The sequence below is a fragment of the Engystomops pustulosus genome, chromosome 3 (genome assembly GCF_040894005.1).
Source record: "Engystomops pustulosus chromosome 3, aEngPut4.maternal, whole genome shotgun sequence".
NCBI lineage: Eukaryota > Metazoa > Chordata > Amphibia > Anura > Leptodactylidae > Engystomops > Engystomops pustulosus.
In genome coordinates this window covers 225,295,639-225,303,138 of record NC_092413.1, presented here as the reverse complement: position 1 = coordinate 225,303,138, position 7,500 = coordinate 225,295,639, and the positions used below count along the sequence as shown (strand labels likewise).

The 7,500-nt window shown below is 48.5% G+C and overlaps 3 non-coding genes across 3 annotated transcripts; all 3 read right to left on the bottom strand.

The window, feature by feature from the left end:
* Positions 1-2,602: 2,602 nt before the first annotated feature.
* On the bottom strand, positions 2,603-2,676 carry TRNAN-GUU (transfer RNA asparagine (anticodon GUU)). The gene has a single exon. It is a non-coding gene; the product is annotated as a tRNA-Asn (tRNA).
* A 1,274-nt stretch (positions 2,677-3,950) lies between these two features.
* On the bottom strand, positions 3,951-4,024 carry TRNAN-GUU (transfer RNA asparagine (anticodon GUU)). Its single transcript has one exon. It is a non-coding gene; the product is annotated as a tRNA-Asn (tRNA).
* Positions 4,025-6,645: 2,621 nt separating this feature from the next.
* Positions 6,646-6,719, bottom strand: TRNAN-GUU (transfer RNA asparagine (anticodon GUU)). Its single transcript has one exon. It is a non-coding gene; the product is annotated as a tRNA-Asn (tRNA).
* Positions 6,720-7,500: the final 781 nt, after the last annotated feature.

Below are 7,500 nucleotides of genomic sequence, written 5' to 3'. Positions count from 1 at the left end.
GGTGTTCCAGTTTCAGGCAGGTCAATGGCCTATGTGTACGGGTGATCTTCCGAGCAACAAAATGAAAACAAAATAAGCAACCAGTTGTGGGCCCCGAAATGTTCCCCAACAACCAATAAATCTCTACACAGACTGACGGAGGGCCGCCTTTCCTTAAGTAGCCCAGCAAAAGTCAGTGTCTAGTGAGAACTTCTCCCAAGCCATTGCATGTAGCAGCAGAGTGGCGCAGCGGAAGCGTGCTGGGCCCATAACCCAGAGGTCGATGGATCGAAACCATCCTCTGCTAGCGTCCTTCCTTTTGTCCGTCTACAATGTTACAATTTGCAAAAGCTCCCCTAGTAAGTTCGGACTCCTGTTTGTGCCCAGAAACTGGTCATCATCAGTCCAAATCACTGCTCCCAATCTAGCTCGTGTCCAAAAGCGTTTTCAGACCCTCCCAGGCTGTGACAGACCTGTAACCCAGATACCTGCGCATAGAAACCATTCTCTGCTTGGTGCCTGAATTTTTTTTTTCCATCTCTGACGTTACAATTAGCCAAATCTCTCTAGTGAGTTAGGACTCCTGTTTCTGCCCAGGACGCGGTCAACCGAAGCCCAAATTACTGCTCCCAATCTTGCTCGTGTCCAAAAATAGTTTTCAAAGCCGCCCTGGCTTTGCAGTCTTGATTTGCTTAAGGCTGCCTTACATCCACACTTAAAAAAAAACAAAAAAAACGACCTACCAAAAAGTCAGAGTCTAGTGGAAAAAACTCCACCCTCCACACACCCCTCAGCAGCAGAGGGGGATTAGCTCAAATGGTAGAGCGCTCGCTTAGCATGCGAGAGGTAGCGGGATCGATGCCCGCATCCTCCAGCTTTGTCCTTTTTGCAGCCTTTTTCAAAATTGGGAGAAATCGTCTCCTGCTTGCCAAGGCCGTGACACTGAAAAGTAAGGCTAGTAAGCACGCACCCAGGGCTTCCCCCAAGCCTTCGATAGCTCAGCTGGTAGAGCGGAGGACTGTAGTACTCTAATAGCAATCCTTAGGTCGCTGGTTCAATTCCGGCTCGAAGGAGATTTTTTTTTGTTGGTATCCTTTCATTTTGCACATTTATTAAGCTGGCAGCAAGCACTTTTCTGCTGTGCTTCTTCTCTTCCATCTGAAGAACCTTCTTCTTCCATGTGTGCTTTAGATATTGAAACTGGCCAGTTATACGGAGCTCTTAATTGAAGTTGTAGCTGAGCCACTCAAGCTGCAGGCGGAAGCAAAAGAGGACTGCGTCCCTGGGTGGGCTCGAACCACCAACCTTTCGGTTAACAGCTGAACGCGCTAACCGATTGCGCCACAGAGACACGGAAGCTGCTTGCCTGGTGTTCCAGTTTCAGGCAGGTCAATGGCCTATGTGTACGGGTGATCTTCCGAGCAACAAAATGAAAACAAAATAAGCAACCAGTTGTGGGCCCCGAAATGTTCCCCAACAACCAATAAATCTCTACACAGACTGACGGAGGGCCGCCTTTCCTTAAGTAGCCCAGCAAAAGTCAGTGTCTAGTGAGAACTTCTCCCAAGCCATTGCATGTAGCAGCAGAGTGGCACAGCGGAAGCGTGCTGGGCCCATAACCCAGAGGTCGATGGATCGAAACCATCCTCTGCTAGCGTCCTTCCTTTTGTCCGTCTACAATGTTACAATTTGCAAAAGCTCCACCTAGTAAGTTCGGACTCCTGTTTGTGCCCAGAAACTGGTCATCATCAGTCCAAATCACTGCTCCCAATCTAGCTCGTGTCCAAAAGCGTTTTCAGACCCTCCCAGGCTGTGACAGACCTGTAACCCAGATACCTGCGCATAGAAACCATTCTCTGCTTGGTGCCTGAATTTTTTTTTTCCATCTCTGACGTTACAATTAGCCAAATCTCTCTAGTGAGTTAGGACTCCTGTTTCTGCCCAGGACGCGATCAACCGAAGCCCAAATTACTGCTCCCAATCTTGCTCGTGTCCAAAAATAGTTTTCAAAGCCGCCCTGGCTTTGCAGTCTTGATTTGCTTAAGGCTGCCTTACATCCACACTTAAAAAAAAAAAAAAAACGACCTACCAAAAAGTCAGAGTCTAGTGGAAAAAACTCCACCCTCCACACACCACTCAGCAGCAGAGGGGGATTAGCTCAAATGGTAGAGCGCTCGCTTAGCATGCGAGAGGTAGCGGGATCGATGCCCGCATCCTCCAGCTTTGTCCTTTTTGCAGCCTTTTTCAAAATTGGGAGAAATCGTCTCCTGCTTGCCAAGGCCGTGACACTGAAAAGTAAGGCTAGTAAGCACGCACCCAGTGCTTCCCCCAAGCCTTCGATAGCTAAGCTGGTAGAGCGGAGGACTGTAGTACTCTAATAGCAATCCTTAGGTCGCTGGTTCAATTCCGGCTCGAAGGAGATTTTTTTTTGTTGGTATCCTTTCATTTTGCACATTTATTAAGCTGGCAGCAAGCACTTTTCTGCTGTGCTTCTTCTCTTCCATCTGAAGAACCTTCTTCTTCCATGTGTGCTTTAGATATTGAAACTGGCCAGTTATACGGAGCTCTTAATTGAAGTTGTAGCTGAGCCACTCAAGCTGCAGGCAGAAGCAAAAGAGGACTGCGTCCCTGGGTGGGCTCGAACCACCAACCTTTCGGTTAACAGCCGAACGCGCTAACCGATTGCGCCACAGAGACACGGAAGCTGCTTGCCTGGTGTTCCAGTTTCAGGCAGGTCAATGGCCTATGTGTACGGGTGATCTTCCGAGCAACAAAATGAAAACAAAATAAGCAACCAGTTGTGGGCCCCGAAATGTTCCCCAACAACCAATAAATCTCTACACAGACTGACGGAGGGCCGCCTTTCCTTAAGTAGCCCAGCAAAAGTCAGTGTCTAGTGAGAACTTCTCCCAAGCCATTGCATGTAGCAGCAGAGTGGCGCAGCGGAAGCGTGCTGGGCCCATAACCCAGAGGTCGATGGATCGAAACCATCCTCTGCTAGCGTCCTTCCTTTTGTCCGTCTACAATGTTACAATTTGCAAAAGCTCCCCTAGTAAGTTCGGACTCCTGTTTGTGCCCAGAAACTGGTCATCATCAGTCCAAATCACTGCTCCCAATCTAGCTCGTGTCCAAAAGCGTTTTCAGACCCTCCCAGGCTGTGACAGACCTGTAACCCAGATACCTGCGCATAGAAACCATTCTCTGCTTGGTGCCTGAATTTTTTTTTTCCATCTCTGACGTTACAATTAGCCAAATCTCTCTAGTGAGTTAGGACTCCTGTTTCTGCCCAGGACGCGGTCAACCGAAGCCCAAATTACTGCTCCCAATCTTGCTCGTGTCCAAAAATAGTTTTCAAAGCCGCCCTGGCTTTGCAGTCTTGATTTGCTTAAGGCTGCCTTACATCCACACTTAAAAAAAAAAAAAAAAAAACGACCTACCAAAAAGTCAGAGTCTAGTGGAAAAAACTCCACCCTCCACACACCCCTCAGCAGCAGAGGGGGATTAGCTCAAATGGTAGAGCGCTCGCTTAGCATGCGAGAGGTAGCGGGATTGATGCCCGCATCCTCCAGCTTTGTCCTTTTTGCAGCCTTTTTCAAAATTGGGAGAAATCGTCTCCTGCTTGCCAAGGCCGTGACACTGAAAAGTAAGGCTAGTAAGCACGCACCCAGTGCTTCCCCCAAGCCTTCGATAGCTCAGCTGGTAGAGCGGAGGACTGTAGTACTCTAATAGCAATCCTTAGGTCGCTGGTTCAATTCCGGCTCGAAGGAGATTTTTTTTTGTTGGTATCCTTTCATTTTGCACATTTATTAAGCTGGCAGCAAGCACTTTTCTGCTGTGCTTCTTCTCTTCCATCTGAAGAACCTTCTTCTTCCATGTGTGCTTTAGATATTGAAACTGGCCAGTTATACGGAGCTCTTAATTGAAGTTGTAGCTGAGCCACTCAAGCTGCAGGCGGAAGCAAAAGAGGACTGCGTCCCTGGGTGGGCTCGAACCACCAACCTTTCGGTTAACAGCCGAACGCGCTAACCGATTGCGCCACAGAGACACGGAAGCTGCTTGCCTGGTGTTCCAGTTTCAGGCAGGTCAATGGCCTATGTGTACGGGTGATCTTCCGAGCAACAAAATGAAAACAAAATAAGCAACCAGTTGTGGGCCCCGAAATGTTCCCCAACAACCAATAAATCTCTACACAGACTGACGGAGGGCCGCCTTTCCTTAAGTAGCCCAGCAAAAGTCAGTGTCTAGTGAGAACTTCTCCCAAGCCATTGCATGTAGCAGCAGAGTGGCGCAGCGGAAGCGTGCTGGGCCCATAACCCAGAGGTCGATGGATCGAAACCATCCTCTGCTAGCGTCCTTCCTTTTGTCCGTCTACAATGTTACAATTTGCAAAAGCTCCCCTAGTAAGTTCGGACTCCTGTTTGTGCCCAGAAACTGGTCATCATCAGTCCAAATCACTGCTCCCAATCTAGCTCGTGTCCAAAAGCGTTTTCAGACCCTCCCAGGCTGTGACAGACCTGTAACCCAGATACCTGCGCATAGAAACCATTCTCTGCTTGGTGCCTGAATTTTTTTTTTCCATCTCTGACGTTACAATTAGCCAAATCTCTCTAGTGAGTTAGGACTCCTGTTTCTGCCCAGGACGCGGTCAACCGAAGCCCAAATTACTGCTCCCAATCTTGCTCGTGTCCAAAAATAGTTTTCAAAGCCGCCCTGGCTTTGCAGTCTTGATTTGCTTAAGGCTGCCTTACATCCACACTTAAAAAAAAACAAAAAAAACGACCTACCAAAAAGTCAGAGTCTAGTGGAAAAAACTCCACCCTCCACACACCCCTCAGCAGCAGAGGGGGATTAGCTCAAATGGTAGAGCGCTCGCTTAGCATGCGAGAGGTAGCGGGATCGATGCCCGCATCCTCCAGCTTTGTCCTTTTTGCAGCCTTTTTCAAAATTGGGAGAAATCGTCTCCTGCTTGCCAAGGCCGTGACACTGAAAAGTAAGGCTAGTAAGCACGCACCCAGGGCTTCCCCCAAGCCTTCGATAGCTCAGCTGGTAGAGCGGAGGACTGTAGTACTCTAATAGCAATCCTTAGGTCGCTGGTTCAATTCCGGCTCGAAGGAGATTTTTTTTTGTTGGTATCCTTTCATTTTGCACATTTATTAAGCTGGCAGCAAGCACTTTTCTGCTGTGCTTCTTCTCTTCCATCTGAAGAACCTTCTTCTTCCATGTGTGCTTTAGATATTGAAACTGGCCAGTTATACGGAGCTCTTAATTGAAGTTGTAGCTGAGCCACTCAAGCTGCAGGCGGAAGCAAAAGAGGACTGCGTCCCTGGGTGGGCTCGAACCACCAACCTTTCGGTTAACAGCTGAACGCGCTAACCGATTGCGCCACAGAGACACGGAAGCTGCTTGCCTGGTGTTCCAGTTTCAGGCAGGTCAATGGCCTATGTGTACGGGTGATCTTCCGAGCAACAAAATGAAAACAAAATAAGCAACCAGTTGTGGGCCCCGAAATGTTCCCCAACAACCAATAAATCTCTACACAGACTGACGGAGGGCCGCCTTTCCTTAAGTAGCCCAGCAAAAGTCAGTGTCTAGTGAGAACTTCTCCCAAGCCATTGCATGTAGCAGCAGAGTGGCGCAGCGGAAGCGTGCTGGGCCCATAACCCAGAGGTCGATGGATCGAAACCATCCTCTGCTAGCGTCCTTCCTTTTGTCCGTCTACAATGTTACAATTTGCAAAAGCTCCCCTAGTAAGTTCGGACTCCTGTTTGTGCCCAGAAACTGGTCATCATCAGTCCAAATCACTGCTCCCAATCTAGCTCGTGTCCAAAAGCGTTTTCAGACCCTCCCAGGCTGTGACAGACCTGTAACCCAGATACCTGCGCATAGAAACCATTCTCTGCTTGGTGCCTGAATTTTTTTTTTCCATCTCTGACGTTACAATTAGCCAAATCTCTCTAGTGAGTTAGGACTCCTGTTTCTGCCCAGGACGCGGTCAACCGAAGCCCAAATTACTGCTCCCAATCTTGCTCGTGTCCAAAAATAGTTTTCAAAGCCGCCCTGGCTTTGCAGTCTTGATTTGCTTAAGGCTGCCTTACATCCACACTTAAAAAAAAAACAAAAAAAACGACCTACCAAAAAGTCAGAGTCTAGTGGAAAAAACTCCACCCTCCACACACCACTCAGCAGCAGAGGGGGATTAGCTCAAATGGTAGAGCGCTCGCTTAGCATGCGAGAGGTAGCGGGATCGATGCCCGCATCCTCCAGCTTTGTCCTTTTTGCAGCCTTTTTCAAAATTGGGAGAAATCGTCTCCTGCTTGCCAAGGCCGTGACACTGAAAAGTAAGGCTAGTAAGCACGCACCCAGGGCTTCCCCCAAGCCTTCGATAGCTCAGCTGGTAGAGCGGAGGACTGTAGTACTCTAATAGCAATCCTTAGGTCGCTGGTTCAATTCCGGCTCGAAGGAGATTTTTTTTTGTTGGTATCCTTTCATTTTGCACATTTATTAAGCTGGCAGCAAGCACTTTTCTGCTGTGCTTCTTCTCTTCCATCTGAAGAACCTTCTTCTTCCATGTGTGCTTTAGATATTGAAACTGGCCAGTTATACGGAGCTCTTAATTGAAGTTGTAGCTGAGCCACTCAAGCTGCAGGCGGAAGCAAAAGAGGACTGCGTCCCTGGGTGGGCTCGAACCACCAACCTTTCGGTTAACAGCCGAACGCGCTAACCGATTGCGCCACAGAGACATGGAAGCTGCTTGCCTGGTGTTCCAGTTTCAGGCAGGTCAATGGCCTATGTGTACGGGTGATCTTCCGAGCAACAAAATGAAAACAAAATAAGCAACCAGTTGTGGGCCCCGAAATGTTCCCCAACAACCAATAAATCTCTACACAGACTGACGGAGGGCCGCCTTTCCTTAAGTAGCCCAGCAAAAGTCAGTGTCTAGTGAGAACTTCTCCCAAGCCATTGCATGTAGCAGCAGAGTGGCGCAGCGGAAGCGTGCTGGGCCCATAACCCAGAGGTCGATGGATCGAAACCATCCTCTGCTAGCGTCCTTCCTTTTGTCCGTCTACAATGTTACAATTTGCAAAAGCTCCCCTAGTAAGTTCGGACTCCTGTTTGTGCCCAGAAACTGGTCATCATCAGTCCAAATCACTGCTCCCAATCTAGCTCGTGTCCAAAAGCGTTTTCAGACCCTCCCAGGCTGTGACAGACCTGTAACCCAGATACCTGCGCATAGAAACCATTCTCTGCTTGGTGCCTGAATTTTTTTTTTCCATCTCTGACGTTACAATTAGCCAAATCTCTCTAGTGAGTTAGGACTCCTGTTTCTGCCCAGGACGCGGTCAACCGAAGCCCAAATTACTGCTCCCAATCTTGCTCGTGTCCAAAAATAGTTTTCAAAGCCGCCCTGGCTTTGCAGTCTTGATTTGCTTAAGGCTGCCTTACATCCACACTTAAAAAAAAAACAAAAAAAACGACCTACCAAAAAGTCAGAGTCTAGTGGAAAAAACTCCACCCTCCACA